Here is a 22,978-nt window from a genome sequence, read left to right as displayed (position 1 = left end):
GGGCAATTCCTATAAACTGCTGCCAGTGCAGTGGCCTACCCTATAACCATACTAATTAATAGATCCCTTTCAGAAGCCATTGTCCTCAAAATTTGGAAAATATCTTACACAATCCCCCTGCATAAAGGAGGTAACTCCACAGAACTCATAAACTACCGACCTATAGCAATTCTATCTCCTCTAGCAAAATTCCTTGCAAAGTGCATACATTTCCAAATGATAGACTACTTGCGCACACACACACACACACACACACACACACACACACACACACACACACACACACACACATACACACACACACACAAACTCCTGTCAAACACTCAGCACGGCTTCCGGCCCTTCCATAGTACCACGATTGCCCTCTTGTCCTTCTCCAATACAGTAAACTCTCATAGAAACAATGGTCAATTTGTTTCTGCCACCTTTCTCTACCTCTCAACGGCCTTTGACATGGTTAGACATGACATTCTTATCAAATAACTATCTGAATTAGAACTCTCCCAACCCCCCATAGCCTGGTTCCAAAGCTATCTAGCCAGCCATCAGCAAGCTGTTCTGTGGAAACAAGAACTCTCCCCCCTTCTTCCAGTCATTCTTGGTGTTCCCCAGGGTTCCATCTTAGGCCTGCTGCTGTTCACCCTCCATACCAATAAGCTCCATACTTCCACTCCCAAGGCATCTGTCATACAGTATACAGATGATTCAACATTAATTTGTGCAGCTTCCTCACTACAGGAACTTCACACATTAACTCAAGAATCTTTCTTCTCTCTTGAAACATGGCTATCCAATATCTAACTTATTCTAAACCCTGCTAAAACCAAACTTCTGCTCTTTAAACCTACTAGGTCCACCTCATCAACTACCACTTTTAATATCATGTCCAGTAACAAAACTACTATCTCTCCCACAGAGCACACCAAACTCCTGGGCGTAGAGATTGATAATCTAAAATCTGATATTCACATTTCCCAGACCATCAAGAAAGTCCACAAAAAACTAGGTACCCTGTATAGAAATAGACAATTCCTTATCCAACAAACAAAAGCTACCATAGCCCACACACACCTTATTTATACCCTCCTCTATGCCTCACCTATTTTTACCAACCTTAGAAAAGCAGACCTAGCTAAGCTTGACTCCTGCTACAACAAAGTCGCTAGATTTGCCTCTGACTCCCCATTTAGATCTTATCACTGCTCATGCTTGAAGCAGCTCAACTGGCAGGAACTTCCTTAGCTCTTGCATTATAATCAGTTCTCTCTGATCCATAAAATTCTGTATCAACCAGAAAAAAACCCTGCATTACAAAACCTACTTCACCTCCACACCAATAACAGGACTCTTTGGTCCAGTAACAAAGTTATTCTCACAGTAACTAAGTCTAATAATGCACCAAGGGATTCCCTCTTCTCTAATTATGTATCTACAATCTGGAACACTCTACCTAGTCACATACCTACTATTGCTTCCTTCACACAGTTTAAGAACTCATTAAAGATGCATCTCATTAATAACTGGCTATGCTCCTGCACTACACTAGGTTAGACCCTCTGCTGTGTTATGTGTTAGACCTCCGACATTCTTTTCTCACCCGTCAAGATGTATGGATAGGTCTAGGTTCTAAGATTAAATATAAACAGACAATATAATAAAAATGTATTTATGTTTTGATCTAGACACTAATAATCTTTATGAAGCTGATGTTTTATACATCTCTCCATCAATGAAGTTGAAGTTTTTTTTTAGACTAAAGAATCGTATTATTACTCTGTTTTACTAATTGGATCTGCTATGTCTGTTCATACTAAATGATTTAGAATTCACTACATTGTGAACATAATTTTTCTTTGCAAACTTTGTATTATTCTATATTACATGTTATTGTTGTATATGGAGCTTTTCTCCCCAGGCCTACACTGAAAATGGACCCGTGTCCAGTGAACTATCCCGGTTAACAAATGTAAAATAAAATAAATAAATAAATGTTTAGAAAGCCTACTTAAATCATATATTGTAATGCAATATTTCATCTAACATTAAATATTTGGGAAGCTAAGATTAAAAGATGTAGTATTTTCCATTTAAGCCCTTATTAGACGAGGTCTGTTGCTCTTACATCTTTTGTTCAAATGTCTTATGTTTCATTATTGTTTCCTCTAATTGACTGTAACATTAGTCTTTAGGCTGGCATTTCTCTATGAGGAAGAAAGAGAAGAAGGTCCTGGGTCTTCTCCTGTTTGGTATCTACTTCTCTGAAGTCCAGGCCAACACGAAGGCACTCTGGCTGACAAAGTTCATAGACAGTTGCAAGTTGGGAGCTATTATTAACTCCCCAAGTGAAGTTCACATCCTACAGAAAGGCCTCACTGAGACCAACGACTGGTGTCAGAACCATGACCTTAAGCTCAATGCCAAAAAATGTGTCGTCATTCCCTTTGGGAAAAACCCGGTTTCCATGAATTACCACATCAATGGTAGTCCACTGTACAAAGAAAGGCGTTATAAGAGATCTGGAAACACAGGTTGACAAAAACCTCTCTTTTGACTACCACATTGCCAATGTGGTCAGAAAAGTCCTTCTATGTGGCACATCTCATTACTAAGGGTTTTGCATCCAGGAAGAAAGAGGTCATTGTCTCCCTCTACTCTTCCCTCATTAGGCCAATCATTGAGTACAATGCCCCATTTGGTACGTACCTCACTTGACACCTGCAACAACTGGAGAGGTCACAAAAGTACCTCACAACGAGGATCCTAAGCCTTAAACATTTGTCCTATATGGACAGAGTAAAAAAAACTCCAACTATTCTCTGCCTCATATCACCTACTTAGAGGCGATCTCTGCTTGACTTACAAAGCCATGTCTGACTCTGTTAGAAATGCTACATCTAAAGAAATCCCAATCTCTCCACACCACAGACACTCCAGAGACCTCAACCTCATAACCACAATCAACAGAACATGCTGGAGGGACAGGTTCATAACCCAGAGACTGCCCATGCTATGGAATAGACTTCCCATACATGTCAAGCAGAGCATCTCACTGACCCTTTTCAAGAGAAATCTTGATGAGTGGATGGGAAATAGAAACTTCACCCTGAGGATCACTCCAGTGGATTTACTCGACAGAGGCACTGGGAACTAAGGTAGAGTGGCATGATGCCAGGGTAATCCTATGGGCTAGGTTTGTAATGGCTCCAGGCTCATTAGCCTAGTACACACCTATGAACCTTTGAACCTAAGTGAAAAAATGCATATCAAACTGCATTTTGCTTTCAGTAAGCCAATATGATTTCAGATTTAGTATATAAAAGTGTCGGGGATATAATGAGCCAGGGGGCTCACCAGCTGAAAAAATATTTTTTGTATGCCTTTAATGCAGTTATTTTACTTCATTTATTTTGGATATAATGGTTGCAGTGGCAAGCATTCGGTTTCAAGGTAGCACAGCTGTAGCAGTGAAACTAGGCATTTCCGACTGTGGAACCATACTTTAATCAGAATGGCTGTCCCTAAACCCACTTAATCTCTGCTGATAAATTACATTAAGTGAATATTTGAATCTGATCACTTATAGAACTAAACACTTTCAGTTTTAGATGTGACTGTGTAAATGTTTCAAATACAATGTTATGTAAAAAAGTCTACAAAGCCTTTACCTTGTTACACTTAGTCAACCATGCAGTCTTACCTTGTATCTACTATTAATTAGACAAATAGTATTGATTTGTTACTACTTAACAATTTGTATTCTGTGTTTTATCTACACAGTTTTAACTGCTGTTCTAAATGTAAGCATGTCTTGGAATTACTACCACTGTACTGTGTTACTTTATTAGTATATAGCATTGAATGTTTATTAATTTTCTATGCTGCTTGCATTTCTGTACCTGGGTCAAGACTGAAACATATCTTTGGACTAGCCCACCTACTGGTTATTAAATGGAAAATGGGCAAATAAATAAGAAGCAGCCCTGTTACCCGGTTTATAAAAAGCCAGAAGTCTGCTATTACTCTGTCTAAAGTATAATTTATTCTTCCCAGTCTTCCATCATCACTAGTAGAAAAGATTGAGCTGATATGTATACAGAAAATAAGATTATGTGTGAAAAGAGTTTAATACTGCTGGAACAATAAGCTAAAAGATCACAAAAGTCCAGTACAGAGTTCATATGGATCCAAAAGACAGATAAATGGCTCCTTCTTGAAATATTGGGAGTCACAATGATGAATCCAGACCCACTAGAAAAAAGACTGGAAATCCAGGAAAAGAGTGAAAGTCAAATTTGTTTTTTGCAGGGAGACAAGCTTCCCGACGACCCTTAAACATATATATGCAAATTCTGACTCCACCATATCTCAGAAAAAAGGGAGTATTTTGAGAAGTGCGAATCTCAGATTTGTAAGTCTGCATTTTTGGTCATTTGGTCTTCGAGACTCGACGTATTTTAAATGGTTACCCAGACGAATATCAATCTGAAATTTATAGAATGAGCTTATCTTCTGTTAGCCTGGGTCAGCCTGAGTGGCCATTAACTATTAAACACTGCGTTGTTGTTGGTATCATACTGCTAATATAAGGAACTTCTGTAAACACAAACTCCAGACTAGTAAAGAGTAAATGTTGTCAAAGTATGAATCATAAGGTGCGATGTCAGTAGTATTAACTAGCCATTCCCTCCACACCCTGAGAATACAGGAATCAGAATAACTTTGACAGACCTGGGTTCAATTATCCCAGTCTCTACTGGAACACTTTCTGACTGGGTGCGTAGCACAGCTCATCATTCAAACAGAAAATAAGCATTTGTGGGCTTGCCTTGCCAATGCATGAATTAAAAACAACACAAGTATCCCATGGTGTTTAACATGTAAGACAGGGGCAGTGAGTCGTCACATTATAGCTCAACAGTTTTCTCTGCAGCAGAATTTTAGCTGTTTTTGCAACATGTAGGAACCAGCTTACCACCTACCTGAGCCCATTTAGCATTCTAAGAGGAGAATACAGAAATATTATACCATTGAGCAGTGAACCTAGAATGAAGAACATGCCATGTCCAGCATTCTGCCATTCCAGATATACTATCTGATACTGGTGTACAGTTTTAATTAATGAACTCAATATACAGCAAGAAGAAGAAGGACATAGAAATACAGACAGCCATGACCCAGCAGAGACCTGTGCTGTCCCTTCACTGCAAGAATAATACATGTAGCTATGTAAGCATAAATGGCTTATTAGGGTGAAAGAGCTCTGATGCAGTACTAGATAAATATGGCTTAACATGGATGCCAAATATATAAACCCTGGGAATAAAATCAAGAAAACAAGGAAAGAGAAGGAAAGAAGCAAGCAGATCACTGTGTGATCTGTCTCTGAGAAAGGTCTATTGACTTGGTCATATACTGTCACTACATCAAAACTTAGTCAAAGGCAAGAATAACTACTGGTACAGAATGGTGAAAAATATAGTTTACTGAAATGGGTAATCCTGTTTAATCTCCATATGTCATTCTAGGTTATCAGGTATCTAAATAACATTTTAAAGTAAACAGAAAGTAAATTCAGCATTTCACAGTATCACAAAACAGGGAGTTACAAAAAACCTCTTGGGATATTTTCCCCCTACTTTAGTTATAACAGAAATTATACAATAAAGGGTCATTATTAGCCAAAAATCTGCACACTGATTGGACAGCATATGCCAATACAAACATGCCCAGCCACTGAAGTATTGTTGAGCACCCAGTTTTTCTACTGGGATATGCTCATTAATACCAACAACATATTTTATGAATGACATGGCAAAATATAAGAAAAACTATGGATAATTTGCAAAATTTGCAAAGGCATGATTAGCAGTACCATGACTGATCAGTCTGACTGCAACAATATCTCTCAAGAGTTTTGCAGAACATCCCTCATATTTTTGCCTGTCTCTCATTTTTTTTTTACTTCTATATAAGGCTCATGTTTTCTTTACGCTGTTGTGGTGAATGGTGCCCTGTATATATCCAATCAATGGGACGAGTACTTTGCCTATAAAAACTACGACTGAAATGTTCCACAGTCCCACACTACTTAAGGAGTAACTAGTTTGCACTCTCAGTAGCATTGCCACATCTAGCTAGCTCTAGATTACATTATTACAGCACTTAGAACGATCGCTGCTCAAAGAACAACTGGTCTGCATGCTGGGCAGCATCACCAGATAGGTTAGCTGTAGCTTACACTAAGTAAGCACCCATCCCTTGTCTGCTTCAAACACCCCCATTCTTCCCCTTGTAAAGTACATATTAAATATCTGACAATGTGGATACACACTTTCCTGTTATCTCTGCATCTAATTTGGTGGACATGGGCATCTTGAGGCAATGTAGCAATTGTCGTTTGTACACTCACAACCACTTAATTCTGAAGCAGACAAATACAGAATGTGAGGGATGTAGTAACACAATATCACTGGAGGCAAGACTCTCACATACAGACACAAAAAAAGGCCAAAGAGCTTGTCAGTGACACAAAAACACCACTCACTGCACTTTACAAAGGACCAGACACGTTGAACCACATATGCAGGTGTGCTCCCATGTAACTTACCCCAATCTCAAACACCTAAACTGCAAAGTCCTCTCAGACACAGTCCTCAGACACTCTGCATGTGCAAAAAGAAGCCAACTCCCACCTCAACACATAAAACCATATCTCGTTGTGTCTAAACTACCAAGCTCATAAGGCATAACACCACACAGCCCAATATTTTGGTCATTGGAGACTCCACTGTGACACACACACTGATGTCCCTGTCACCAGGCTAGATTCATAGGTTCATAGGTTGGTACTAGGCTATCAGCCCTAGGGCCTATACAAGCCTAGCCATAACAATTCCCTGGCTATTTCTTCCCACATTATTTACTTTCCTGGACCCCTGTCTAGCAGGGCGACTGACGTGATCCCTGGGGTGAATTTCCTTTCTCCCATCCAATCATCAAGGTTCCTCTTGAAGAGGTCCAAAGAGGCACTCTGCTTGACATGTATGGGCAATCTATTCCAGAGTCTGGGGAGTCTCTGGGTCAGGAACCTATCCCTCCAGCATGTTTTGTTTATTGTGATGACAAGGTTTAGATCCCTGGAGCGTGTAGCTCTGAGGGATTGGGATTTCTTTAAGTGCAGCATGTCCAACAGCTCTGGGTTTGACATGGCCTTGTATGTTAAGCAGAGATCGCCTCTGAGTAGACGATATGCGACAGAGTATAGCTGGAGTTTTTAAGGCGGTCAGCGTAGGGCACCTGCTTTAGGCCTGTGATTCTTTTAGTGAGGTATTTCTGAGGCCTTTCCAGTTGTTGCAGATGTCTTGAGAGGTACATACCAAATGGGGCGTTGTATTCTATAATGGGTCTAATGAGGGATGAGTACAGTGGGACAATGACCTCCTTTTTTCTGGATGAAAAGTCCTTCGTGATGAGGTGTGCCACATAGAAGGATTTCCTGACTGTTGTGGCGATGTGGTTATCAAAGGTGAGACCACTGTCCACCTGTGTCCCTAAGTCTCTTATCACACTTTCTGTGTTTAGTGTACTGCCACCTATATGGTAATTCATGGATACATGTTTTTTCCCAAAGGGGATAACAATACATTTCTTGGCATTGAGCTTGAGCCCATGGCTCTGGCACCAAGCATCTGTTTCTGTAAGGCCCTTTTGTAGAGTATCCACATCATTTGGGGATTCAATAATGGCTCCCAGTTTGCAGTCATCTGCAAACTTTGTTAGCCAAAGTCCCTTAGTGTTGACCTGTACTTCAGAGAAGTAGATGCCAAACAAGAGCGGCCCCAGGACTGAACCCTGAGGTACTCCACTTGTTACTTGTCTGGAGCTGGATTTGGAGTCGGCTACTTTTACAGTGTGGGTTCTATCAGTAAGCCATTTAGCAACCCATTGGGTGACATAGGTATTAATGCCCAACGTAGTAAATTTATCTATGATTCCAGAGTGGGGGATGGTGTCAAAGGCCTTGGCAAGGTCTAGATAGGCTGTGTGGACCACCTTACCCTTGTCCATGGCTCTGGAGACTGATTCAAAGAAGTCAATCAGGTTCAGGAGACAAGATTGGCCCTTCACAAACCCAAACTGGGTGGGGTCCAGTGTTTGAAGGTTGCCAATGTCTTTGTTTATAAGTTCCATGATAATACGCTCCATGGCCTTGCAGATAAGGCTTGTCAGACTGATGGGACGGTAGTTTCCGGGATCCAAGGTGGATCCCCCCTTGTGGATTGGGATAACTGTAGCTCTACGCCACTCAGTGGGCATGAAACCTGAGGTGAGGCTATGATTAAACATGACACTTAGGTGAGGTGCCAGTTCATATTGTAGTTCATGTAGTACACAGCCCGGGATGTCATCTGGTCCCATGGATGCTGTATTCTTGGCTTTAGAGAGTGCGTTTTGTACCTGTGTGGCCGTTATTACTGGAATTTGGCAATCTTCCGGTATTGAGATGGGCCATTTAGGGGGTGAGAGGGGTGAAGTTGGCACTGAATCGATCTGCCAGGATATTGGCAATATCCTTTGGATCAGTATATTTAATGCCATTCTGTTTTAGCTCAGAGCAGATCTGAGCATTGCCATTTAGATTTTTGACATAGTTATAGAATGCTTTGTGGTTGTCTTTGGAATCTTTGGCAATTTTATTTTCGTAACTAGCTTTAGAGGATTTTATGAGGCATCTCAGTTTCTTACTGAGGCTAGTAAGGGAGTTTTTTGCATCCTGGGATTTTCCTCTTTTCTGCAAAAGTTTCTTCCTTTTGTTGTAAAGTTTGTTTATGGCAGGGAACCACCAGATTGGCTTCCTTTTTTTGGATGAGAGCATTTTGGTTCTATTTGGGATGGCATGATTCATGCATGAGATAAGGAGAAGGTTACAGTTAGCTGCCTGTCATGGGCCAGGATTCACCTGCTCATGAAAGCACTGAGGTCACTAAACCCCAAGAATCAGTATGACTCAGTCATAGTCCATGTGGACATAAATGATCTGAGACATACCTCCAAAGACTATATGAAGAGAGACATGATTGAGCTCTTAGAATATGGATCACAGGCAGGTATGAACCTAGCATTGAGCAACATTCTGTCATCTCCAAGGATAATGCCACAATATCAACATAAAATGATTGACTTTAATAATTGGCTTAGCTACTGGTCTCATTCCAAAGGGGTCCACTATTTGTCAGCCTGAGAGAACATGACTAACAGGCCATGTTGCTTTGCCAGGTATGTTCTTTACCTGTCACCGCTAGGCTTTTGTATACTGGTCAAAACATTATCCACTCCTATAGTGCCTTTTTTAGGCATTGCCAAACAGACAAACCTTCCAACACAGGAAAGTCTACTCAGGATAAGATAAAGGTATTACTGCTCAAGGCTAGGATTCTCAACAAGAAACTACCCTCCCTGGAAGCACTACTCACCATGGAGAGTGTGGACATCTTGCAGTTACTGTTTTAAAGCCACAGATAGCACACTAGCATTGCATGGTTATAATGCCTTTCACATGTTCCGATTACTCACTATACAAGAAAGAGCAAATGCTGGAGATTTATCCATCTACATAAAGGATAAACACACCTCAAGACTGTTCAAACAATATGACATGTTTGAGGTACTCCATGTCCAACTAGCCATAGGTAAAATCCATTATCATATCTTTGCTAGCCACAGGTCCCCCACCACGAATCAGAAAACTCATACATCATACTTGAATTTACTAGAGTCACATAACATTCAGTCCAATACCATACTCATGGGTGATTTCAATTATCCCCTCCATTAACTGGGAAGCATATATGACCATTAACATGTAGACTCAAAGATTTCTAGACATTGTCAATGAAAATGCCCTGGAGCAGCTAGTCTGCACTCACACTAGGGGTACAAATATCCTAGACCTGGTACTCACAAATATGGGAGAGCTTTGCGCCCCCCAAGTGTCATGTCTTTATAGGTTGAATCAGATCACAAAGTGATCTCCCTTGAAATAAATATAAAACTAGAACCCCCACCTAATCTCAAAACCTTTAAGAACTTTTGTAAGGCAAACTACCTAATTTTAAGTGATAGCATAGCTGGTTTCCAAGCTCCCCCAGACTCAGAAAACACTGAAGCCTATGTGGAGGCATACACAGAAGTCTTGTATGACCATATGAACAACTTCATAGAAATGGCAGCACCAGACCAAAAGACAAACAGCAAAAACGAGCCACCATGGTGGACCCCTGGTATAAACAGGTTGCATAACAAAAAAAAGAAAATCCTGTCTACAAGTAAGAGAGACTATACATACAACAGAGAAAAAACTCCCTCATTAGTCTAAACAAGCAAATCTGGGGACTTGTAAAGTCTTCAAAAGTAAATTTAGAGACAAAAATAGCCTCCCACGCTAAGGATAATCATAAGGCATTTTCCAGTTATGTCCGCAGTCTTAAGAGCAACACCCAATAATGTGCGAAATTAGTTGTAGATGACATCACTTATATTCAACCAGAAGATATAGCAAATCTGCTGGCTGATAAATTCAGCTCAAATTTCACCTTCCCATTACCTCTGGTTACCCCCCCCCCCCAAAGAAATACCCACCCTTCCTGTACCAGTTATCACCAAAAAACAGGTTATTACTGCATTCTCTAAAGCTAAAAGAATGCCTTCAATGGGTCCTAAAAATATCCCAGGGTGCCTCTTAAATAGCTTGAGACAGGACCTAGCAGGCCCATTAGGATCTCTGTTTAACCACAGCCTCCAGACTTGCTTTTTCCTTGTGGAGTGGAGGACAGTAACAGTCATAAAGATTACTATCAACAGAAATAGGAAATTAGAGACGCATAAGTTTTACAAGTCTTACATGCAAGGCCATGGAAAGAATAATCATAGACCTGATAAATAACAAAAAACACTGGACCCAATCATGTTTGGCTTTGTCAAGGGCAGGTCATGCCTGCTCAGTCTGGTGGACATCTTTGAGAAAGTCACTAGGGCCTGGATGGTAATAAAACAGTGCATACTGCCTACCTTGAACTGGCTAAGGCATTTGACACAGTTTCCCACTCGGGTATTATAGATAAACTGACAAAACTGGGCATAAATCCCTAAATCACCAGACGGACAGCCTTATGAATCAGAGCCATGATACATGATGTTAGCGTATGTGAATCCAGATCCATCAAGAGTCCAGTTACTAGTGGTGTGCCACAAGGCTCAGTTCTGGCACCTCTCCTGTCTGGAATATACTTTTGTGTAGTCAAGACTAATGTAGAAGCCTTTGGCTGACTAAGTTTGCTGACAACTACAAGTTGTGGGCAATCATTGAATTCCCCAATGGTTTAGATATCCTTCAGAAGGTTCAAAACCAAAATAAGAGCACTGGATAGCCGTTGACATGAAAAAAATTATTTAAACACAGCAAACCAAAATAAAACGTTAACGCTGGAGAATCAAACAGTACGTTTTCATCCGCAACTTCCTCAGAATATAAACCAACAAACAATTCATGCCTTAAAAAAGGTTACCAATTACATTAATTGAATGCAATTAATCCCATAGGAAACCAATTAACATTGCTTAGTAACACAAATGTAAATACATATAATATTGTAGAATTTATACTATGTATGCAGTATATTTTATGTATAAACATAGATGCAGCAAATGCACCGTAAATAAACCTATGATGAATAATAAACTTCTGTCTGCTGTTTGATCAAGCAAATACATGACATACTCAAATCTACAAACCTATTAAAATACCAGTATATGCAATTGCGTATTAAATATAAGTAAATAAACAAATGCAGGTCTGCCATGAAAATCTGATAGATACCTTAAAACTTTGTCATTTACTTAAAAACTATAAAATCTTGTTAACAAATCCTGTTAGGAAATAGGAAATACTTCATAAATATATATATATATATATATATATATATATATATATATATATATATATATATATATATATACATAAATGTATATATAAAAATGTAAATAAGTGAATAAATAAATGTATATTTAAATATATGGTACCAAGTGTATGTAAGGTAATATAAATAAACATAAAGTGTAGTTAGGCATAGCATTTATAATTTGGCAGCCCGTAACTTTAAAACTGGTGCCAGTTATATCATATCATTTAAACCAGGCCATTTGTTGGCTTCTAAAACCAACTGCCAGTAAACCTCACGGTATCCCAATTGTGTTTTCCATGACGCCCCTCTGGCATCTTTTTGGACCACCTCTATAACAAAAAATGTAAATAATGTATGTCCACTAACCTCACTGTGTTTGAATAAAGCATTCTTTGTGTTGCCCTTTTTAATGTTATATAGATGTTCATAAATCCTACGCCTTAAACACCTCTCAGTTTTCCCCACATAGAAACATTCACAGTTCTCATGTGTCACAAGGTATACTACCCCTTTTGTTTCACAATTACTATAAACTGTTGCTAAAATATTTTTATTATGACAGGTAATATACACCTCTGATTTTTTAAGTATATGGGGACATTGTGGAGACCCTCCACATTTATAGGTTCCTGCTCTTTTAACTTTCCTTTTACTTCCACCATTGCTTTCTAAAATGCTTTTTATATTTCTTCCTTTCCTATAAACAAATTTAATAGGTATATCAAACTGGAGGTCCAAATCGGATAGGGCACTAAATCTCCCCCATTCATCCTTAAGGGATTCTGTAATCGTATTACTATCCCCATTGTAATCGAGTACAAAAATATTTCTGTGCCCTATATTCTTACCTGTAGTCACTTCTTCACCTATTTTAACCTCTTCAATACCTAGTTTAGGTGCATATCTATCATGCCTATGTAAAAACACTTCCTCAACAATTTGCCTAATCATGCAGGCAGGATAGCCCCTTTCCAGAAACATATTCTCCAACAAATTCACTTCCCTCAAGAAATCTAAATTGTCTGAGGTCATCCTGCTGCCCCTTACAAGCTGACCTTTAACAATACTCCTCTTTTGGGTAGATGGATGTGCGCTGTTAAAATGAAGGAATGAATTGCAATGTGTCTTTTCTAAAAACCTCTGATTTATACTTTTTGTTCTCCTTGTCTTTAGTAATTTTTACATCTAAATAATCAATAAAATCAAATCCACATTTATAAGTGAATTTCAAAAACTTAGTAGTGGATGCAATATATTGCATAAATTCAACAAACTTATCCATCCCTCCTGTCCAAAAAATACAAATATCATCCAAAAACCGACAATACAAAACCCAGTTTTCTTTATATATAGAATGAAAAATATAAAAATGTTCCCACCATGCAAGCACCAGGTTTGCATACGTGGGTGTGCACATTGCACCCATTGCCACTCCTTTTTCTTGATGGTAAAACTCTTCTTCAAAATAAAGGAAATTGTTCTTTAATACTACTTCCATCAGGGTATTGATCAAATAAATGTCCCTATCATTGAACTTCCCATGCTGCCTAAGACCTTCTGTTAAAAATTCCGACCCTTCAACATGACGGATTGAAGTGAACAGATCCACTACATCAATTGTTGCAAACATAACTTGGTCAGAAAACAAATCATTTCTAACCTTCCTAAGGAAATCCCAAAAGTCCTTAAATGTATTCTGGGAACTCAAGTAAAATTCCTTCAACTTTACATCCCGATATTTAGCTATTGCTGCAGGGGCAGATTGACTAGCTGCCACAAATGGTCTCATTGATGGGTCAAGTATACTTTTATGGGTCTTAGGAATACTGAAAATACTAGGTACCCTAGGTTCCTTGTTGTATAAAAAATTAAAAGTGTCAATATCAATAGTGCCCTCCAATAATAAGTCATTTAAAATGATAAAAAATTTTCTACTGGCAATATTAATTTCATTCATTGAAACCTTGGAATATTTGTCCTCATCCTGCAAGAGCCCTATCATTTTGCTTTCGTATATGATGGAATCCATAATAACAGTACCCCCTCCCTTTTCTGATTTTATAACCCTGACAAACTTGTTTTCTTTCAGTGTGTTCAAAACATAATTTTCCTCTTTAGATAAATTAGACCAAACCCTATTGTTGGCCAACTCCTTCCTGAGTCTATTTTCTACCAGGCATTCAAAGTTCTTTAACTGGGGGTGTAGTGGAGGGTTCCAGGTACTCTTTCTCTTTAAAGAACCATCACCCACATTAATTGATTTAAATATTAATTCCATATTTTTTTCGTACAAACATTTGAAGGTCAATCAATACTTTCCTAATATCACATTTCCTTCTTGGTACAAATTTAAAACCTTTAATAAATAAACTAAAAAATTATTTTGTAATATCCAAGTTACTGTAATCAAAAATGGTATACCCATTAAAAGTAAGCATGGTACCATTGGATGCTACTCCATCAGATTCCAAATCTGATACTTCCAACACTTCATTGTTTAAATGTTCATCAATCAATTTTTCTGATAGCCCCCTCTGTTGTTCCACCCATTCCAATTCCCGCGATGGTAGGTTGTTTTGTTCATCAACCTCTCGGAATGGCGAGGGGATAGATACCCTAAAGGGTCAGTAATATCCCCAAGACCATTATCTATATCTTCATTAACATCTACCTGCATGTCACTCTGATAGTAACTAGGATTATTGCTGCCCTCAGTATTTCTACCACTAAACAAATCTTGGTCATTGTTATGATCTGTAAAACTCCTAGGTCTGGGGTAATGTGTGTTATGTTCATATTCAGATACATCCCTTAGCATTTTACATTTTTTCCTATTAATAATAACATTAATTCTGTCATCAGTTTTCTTTCTTATATCAAAATACTTCTTTTTTTCTTTTTCAACAGTAAACATCAGGTCATTTAATAAACAATTGTTAATTCTGTTAATCCTTTCATTCAGGTTAACCATGGTCATATCATTTTGTTTAATTATTGCACGCAAAATATCAAAACCACAATTATCAAAAATTTTTAACAAGTCCTTGTGAAAGTCCGAACCTTCAATAACATTATTCGGGTATCTGTATACCCTTAATCCTTTCGGTACAACTTTCTTGCACAAACAGTCATTAAAATAAGCATTATCCACACTTAAAACTTTAAATTTATTCAACAATTTCTTTAGTTTGTTCAAGTTGTTAGCGTAGGTGTTGGCCTGTGCCTCACCTATAGTTTGAGCAATGTTATCAAAAGAAACGCTCTCCTTTAACCAGTCATCTAAATTATTAGAGCTGTGTGAAGCGTTTTTAGTTAAAACAATATCAGAATCACCTCTAACTTCCACCGGCTCGTCCTGCATTGTCCCTTTCATCAAAAACAATTACTGGGCTCACTTCTCTGTGTTTTAAATGCTCTGGTGTACGCTTAGGATCAAATTAAGCTGTTTTAGGAAAAAAAACTTGCTTCACCACCGCGTTTAATCTTGCAACCACCAATATTACACCTTACAGGTCCCGCCTCCTGTTTTCCTGGAATTATAGATTCAGTGGCGGACCTTTAGAGAGAGTAATAAATTGGCTCCAGTAAATCCACAAGCTGTGTCATACGTCCAAGCAAGGTTTCAAGTGCCTTAGTACCACTATTTCCAGCTGAAATAGCTTCGGGTTCAACAATCAGCTCATCCATCCTTTAAGTACAACAAACAATAAAAGCAGAAAAGGAAAAGTGCCCAAACGAATACTCAAAATCAAAATAAGAGCACTGGACAGCCGTTGACCAGAAAAAATTTATTTAAACACAGCAAACCAAAATAAAACTTTAACACTGGAGAATCAAACAGTACGTTTTCATCCGCAACTTCCTCAGAATACAAACCAACAAACAATTCATACCTTAAATACGGTTACCAATTACATTGATTGCGTGCAATTAATCCCATAGGAAACCAATTAACATTGTTTAGTAACACTTAAATAAATGTAAATACATATAATATTGTAGAATTTATACTATGCATGCAGTATATTTTATGTATAAACATAGATGCAGCAAATGCACCGTAAGTAAACTATGATGAATAATAAACTTCTGTCTGCTGTTTGATCAAGCAAATACATGGCATACTCAAATCTACAAACCTATTAAAATACCAGTATATGCAATTGCGTATTAAATATAAGTAAATAAACAACTTCAGAAGGTTCTGACTCAGAGAAATGATTGGTGCCAGAGCCATGGCCCAAAACTAAATGCAAAAAATTGCATAACTTTGATCAACTGGATCCTCACCTTCTTGACAAACAGACCACAGAAAACATGTGTGGGCAACAACACCTCAGGATGCATGGCATTCAACACTGGTGTTCCTCAGGGTTGTGTGCTAAGCCCTTTGTTGTTCACCATCCTCACCTATGACTGTTCTGCAGAGTACAAGACCAATCACATCATTAAGTTTGAGGATGATGCTACCATCGTGGGACTCATCAAAGGGGAGGATGAAAGAGCTTATAGAGGTGAGGTCTACTCATTGATTGACTGGTGTGCTAAGAACACTCTAGACCTAAATGTCAATAAAACAAAAGAAATCATTATAGACTTCAGGAAAAGGTCAACAACACACTCACCACTTATGATAAATGGTGAAGAGGTGGAAAGAGTCAAATCCTCAAAGCTTTTGGGGGTGCACATTACAGAGGATCTCTCTTGGGCTGCAAACACTGAACAGTTGGTCAAAAAAGCACACCAAGGTCTCCACTTTCTCAAAAGGCTCAAAAAAGCAAAGCTCCCACCTACTGTTCTCACCACATTCCACAGAGGAGCAGTTCAGAGCATTCTCATCAGTAGCTTCATAGTTTGGTTTGGGAACAATACAATAGCAGAAAGAAAGAAGCTACTCAGAGTGGTGCGAGTTGCCAAAAAAATCATGAGCACAAACTAACCATCAATCCAGGATCTCTTTAAATGTGCATCCAAAATAATTTATGACCCCTGCACACAGCTGGTTTACACAACTGTATTTGGGCAAGAGATATCGGAATATCCGCTGCAGGACCCCCAGATATTTAAACAGCTTCTAACCAACAGTGTTGAGACTTATAAACTCTGATACCAGCCACCGATTATTTAGTCAGAAAGCATTCGCAATGCGTAGCTCAGCTGAAAAGTGTGCAATATCGTTTTTCTGTTTGTTTGTTTTTGTTTTTCTTTTCTTTGATGTGGCATTATTTTTTTTTCTTATTCATGTGCAATTGCCTGCTGTTTGTCTAATGCAGAGGATCAAAAGAAGACAATCTTAACATGTGCAATCCTCCTCTGTCATGCTGCTATGTACAATATTCTTCTTATGACTGTCTGGGGGGAGCTTGTGTGTTTTGGTGTTATTATTGGTTTATTTATCCTTCTGTGGGTCTTGTATTGAATATCTTTTTTAAATTGAAATGTTATACTGTTGTTCTTGTTATCCTTGCTTCCTATGTACTCTCTGGAGAGTTAATGCTTGGAATTTCATTTATGCTGTACTTCATATCTCTCAACTGCACTGAATTACTCGTTTTTTTTCTGAGTTTTGGGGTTCAAATGAAGGGGTGCCACGATTCCTGAGTGGCACCCCTTCATTTCCGATTTTTTTCTTTGTATTTTTAATGTCTTTTAATTTTCGTGCTGTCGGAGCTGATGTCATCACATGCGCAATGATGTCAGCTCCGTCAGGACTACCAGCCTATCAGAATTGAGCTCCTTGGAATGTTATGCATGCAAAGCTCAAATGCAAGCAGGTGGGAATGGTAGTGCTAAACAGAATGGATTATTATGCCAGTGGGAGCAGCAGAACTGAATGGATTGGATTATTAATATGTCGGGGACCCGAACGGATTATGTCAGAGCAGGCTGGAATGAACAGATGGCAGTACTGAACTTTGTGTGGAAAGCAGCACACAAGTAACTATGTGAGCAGGCAGGAACGAACAGATGGTGTGTGTGTGTGTGTGTGTGTGTGTGTGTGTGTGTGTGTGTGTGTGTGTGTGTGTGTGTGTGTGTGTGTGTGTGTGTGTGTGTGTGTGTGTGTGTAACTCTCTCTGTTCAAAAGGGCTCTCTAATGATCTGGTTTAAATTTGCACAGAGCTTGTTCAAAGCCATCCAGCCCCTTCAGCCTTCTTTTCCAGCTACTTCTTCCTCTATACCAGTGAAAAGAAAGAAAGCTCCTTCTTCCTCTGAAGAGGAAGCTGTTTTTGATTCAAATAATGAGAGTTTAGACTACACCTTTCAAATAGCTTCCCCAAATGCTTGTGAGTTTGAATTTAAGGATATCGTTTCCTCAGATTCTCTTAATTAGAAAATATCTTTTGGATACACCATCTCTAAATGAAATGTTTTTAAGCTCCACGATTGTGAGCCATTGTTTTTCCATCTCCCCCTCCTCTGCCTCCTCTTCCTGGTGCTCTGCCCCCCTGATGATCACCTAATCTTGTTTCTACATCTAGCAGTAAATTCAAATGAATCAGAGTTTGCTGAAAAAAAAATGAATTGTACCATTTGTCATATTCGCATCCATAGTAACTGTATTCTTCATGGGGATTTCAAATTTGCTATGTGAGGATTTCTAACACAGGTATAATTTAAAGTCAGTTTATGCATGCCAGTCATCTAAACACTCGTGATAATAAATGTGAAGAACAGATGACCACTATGCTGGGTGAATTTAAAGAAAGAGGTCATAGTGAAAGGCTATTAGAAACTGCAAAAATGAGTACAATGGATGAAAGACAGGGTAGAGCCAAGCTGTATTTTTCAGAAATGAAGAAAATAGAAATAGTAGGAAAAATGTACAATTGCGTTATATAACAAGGTACAATAGGCACACCTGTGTGTGTGTGTGTGTGTGTGTGTGTGTGTGTGTGTGTGTGTGTGTGTGTGTGTGTGTGTGTGTGTGTGTGTGTGTGTGTGTGTGTGTGTGTGTGTGTGTGTGTGTGTGTGTGTGTGTGTGTGTGTGTGTGTGTGTGTGTGTGTGTGTGTGTGTATATAATCTGTGGTTATATTGCTTTTTGTGGCAAGGCAGTGAAGGATTGAATTTATGACAGGCATTTGAATTTCAGATTTCATGTTCTTCAGAAAATAAATGGTAACACAAAACCTTTTATTCTAGCAATTTTCCTAAGTTTATGAGGTCAGTATTTAAAATGTGTCCCTATTTTTAGGGCTGTAATGTATTCCCCTGTTATTGGCTTTGTCCAGGTTTTCTGTGCTAACAGGTTGAGAAAGCTATGTTGAGAAGTAAGAACTGAATTCTGTATTCCCCATTATTGGTGTTGTCCAGGTTTTTTGTGCTAAGAAATTGAGAGCTATGGTAAGACATGAGAACTGGATTCACTAAATGATAGCCATTTAAGTTCAGGAAACTGCTGATTTGGCATAGTGGTATGTTGCTCTGACTTTGACTGTAGTGCGCTGGGTTCAAGACTTGGCAGTGAAACGCATGGTGGTAACACATTTTATTCTGGCAACATTCCAAAATGATATAAGTAATGTTTAAAATGTGCCCCTGTTTTTTGGGCTTTTGTCCTGCCTCCCCCAAAAAATGGATTTCTTGTGCTGCAAAGTTGAGAAATACAATTGATTGGATTTTACAAGGAGCTGAAAGCTTCAGGGGAAGAGACGTTTAGTGTGGCTTCTGCTGAGTCTGCTTGCATTGTTAATAGCATAACAGGTTAAATGCTTGCTTTTGATGCAGAAGACTGTGGGTTCTACTCCCACAGTCTGTAGATGTATTGCTGATACTGTATTGTGCTGTATTTTTAAAGGGGGTGGGTGTAACAAGTCAAGGCAAGGTGTAGCTACAGATAGAACAGAAGTAAGCAAATGTCATGCATAAGGGCATTTGTGTCTCAGTGTAAAGAGCAAAAATATTAACCAAAATTCAGGAAGAGAAAATCAAAATGATTATATTCTGTGCTGCTTTATAAGAAAAAAAGGTGTGTGTGGAAGTAGACTTGGTGGATGGAAATGTTCTGAATTGGGCAGTTTTGTTATTGGTCCATTTTGTTTCATTACCTACTGGAAAAATGTTCAAACAGTAAATTTAAAATACGCTCTTAAGACTAACAATTGTGCTGTAGTCTGTATTATACAAGGAATATAATTTAATAAAGTCAGGAAAGTGTATCAAAGAATACATATATGTTTCCTGATTTGTGTGCAAGGGGCCAATGATTTGAAAACAGCCCAAAAGGTATCTATCTACCACTAGTCAGATACATTTTCTTTGGAGGTGGTGGGTGAGTTTCAATTGTTTCAATGAATGTGAGTTTCAATGGCAGAGAAGTTTTAATGTCAAGTCTATTTCATTTGTCAGACAGTATTGCCTTGTTTAGCAGATGTCTTAGATTTTGTGCATTGTGCTATAAAATGTAAAAATAAAATCCAAATAATCCTTGTAGAAGTAAAGCAGTATGCACACATTAGTGTTTATGGTAAATGGGGTGAAATAGCCAGGTAATGGGACATTGGAATGGCTGCAGGGGGACTCTGGTGCCATATTTTGGTTGTCTGTTCTTCAGTTTGCGTATGAAAGTTGGTATCCCATGATTCCATTGGAGTGGGCGGGGTTACGTAATTATGTATGCAAATCTGATGTTAATCAGCGTACAGATTTGTACCTATTTTTCATGGGCCTTGTCCAGATTTTTGATGTTTCCAGGTTGAGAGGTATGCTGCACTTGTGTAGTCCTAAATGACAATAAAGTTTACTTTGACTTTTGACTTTGACTTTGGGAAGTCAAATACCCCTGCATATTACAACATTAATTGCACATCCTTAAGACTGGACTCAGAGATGAGAGATGTAGGTACACAGATAGATAGTAGCCTGAACTTTGACCACCATATGTCCACAGTTGTAAGAAAGTCCTTCTCTGTAGCACAGCTTATAAGTAAAGGTATGGTATCCAGATTCAAGGAAGTTATAATCCCACTGTACTTGGGTCTCATCAGACTAGTAATTGAGTACAATACACCTTTTGGTGTGTACTTGACCAGATGCTTGCAACAGCTGGACTGGCCTCAGAAGTTACTTACAAAAAACATACAGGGTATAAACAACATGTTCTATGTGGATAGACTAAAAGTCCTATCCCTTTACTCTGTCTCCTGCTGACTATTAAGGGGTGATCTATGCCTAACCTACAAGGCAGTCACAAATCCAGCCCTGATGGAACTGTTACACATTAGCAAGACCAACAGCATAAGGGCCACCTGATCTAGGGATCTAAACTTGGTCTGTGAAATGAAAAAAAAACATGCTGGAGAGACAGATATGTGTCTCAGAGATTGCCCCAGGTCTTGAGCCCTTCCCTGACCCTCTTCAAATGCAGTTTGGATCAATGACTGGGGAATTTTAAATTCACTCCTGAGGTGGCATCTTGGTCCCTCATGGACAGGAGTAGTCTGTAAAATACTCAGAGGCATAGGCACAAATCTAAGCCACCCTCTAGACCTTAGGGCTCTTAAGCCGTTAGCCTAGTAATCTCCTATGAACCTATACATTTTTGATATTCTGGTAAATGACTGAAAATATCTATCAAACAATAATGAGAGACATTAAAATTTTATACTTTCAACTCTTAAAATAAGAGAGAGAGAGAGAGAGAGCCCACTGCAGAGATGGTCTCTTCTCCATTGCTTCCATTACTCTGCACTGATATACTGTGTAAGTGTGCAGACATAAGTGCCATCCACATCAGAATGCAATGCAGTAAGTGGAAGAACACAAAGATGCCATCATACAATGACATTATTAGAATGGTAAACAATTTCTTTCTTAAGTAATGCCACTGTATGATAGCAATAACCAATGAATAGGTGCATTTATCACAGGATTTACCTGTTTCTAAAACTAAAAGTTTTTTCATGGCTCATGAAATTGCACATAAGCATATATTGGACATATGCATTGTTTATAATTTTTTTCTGCATACATGAACAAGACGGAGATATGCAACTAATTAGGGAAGTCTTCAAATGTTATGCAGCTATTAACTACTAGTAACAGAACCTCAGTGAATCCCCCCACCACCACAATCACAAGTAGACTAGTTCACTTTGTATCAAAAGAGATTACTGATATTTTCAAATCCCCCATAAGACTGGGAGTGGCATATCATTATGTTCCCCAGATAAGTACCTAAAACCTTTCTAAACAGAAGACATAGTGAATGAACCAGGAATCAAAAGGAGACTTGATATCTTCTGGATTACCTAGAAGACCTACAACTTGAGTAAGGTTGTAGACCTTGAGGATTTACTCCGAATTGTGGACCTTTCCTTAACTACCATCTTACCATGACTTATTCTTATTCACTATTCCTGCTCTTTCTCTCACCTCAAATTCTTGTTTTTTTTAAGAAGGCCTTTTGAGTTGCACTACCATTGCTAGTAAAGCACATTATCCATTTGCATCTGTTTGTTTTGACTGTTATTTTTAGATTTATCTTTATAGCCTCAACAATGAGCTTCTTAATTGCTGAATTCTTCCCTTTAGCTATCTTTTCATGATCTGTGTCACTCAACTTGTACCAAACCATTTTATCCTAAAACTGATAAGCCTTATTGAAATTAATCTGTACTGAATGCCCATTCAAGATGTAGAAAGCTCTACTGTCCATGTCCTCATATGGTTTTGCTGGTTACACAGCTGGATGTATATGTCTGTGTCTACATGTGACTTCTCAGGATGGCAGCCTTTGTTTCTAATCCCACTAAATAACTGCAGTTACATCCAGCACACAGATTTACAACAAGCTCAGCTCATCCTGCCACAACCACCAGTTTCTATTACTTCATGATTATCTATGTCTAAGTATCTGTACTTCTAGTTTCTACTGAACTAGCAGACCAGAGACACTCTTTGAATGCTATTATCTGGGTCTAGTAAAAATTACAGTGTGGCTTTCTGCCATTTTTCCCTTTTTATTTAGGCAAGGTTCACAAACTGATTGCAGCTCTTGATGATTTGATGAGGGGTTACC

Source organism: Protopterus annectens, chromosome 8.part0, assembly GCF_019279795.1.
Source record: "Protopterus annectens isolate FY-2018-M chromosome 8.part0, PAN1.0, whole genome shotgun sequence".
In the NCBI taxonomy this organism is placed as follows: domain Eukaryota; kingdom Metazoa; phylum Chordata; order Ceratodontiformes; family Protopteridae; genus Protopterus; species Protopterus annectens.
The sequence above is the reverse complement of the archived record's forward strand: the minus strand, read 5'-3'. Positions refer to the sequence as shown.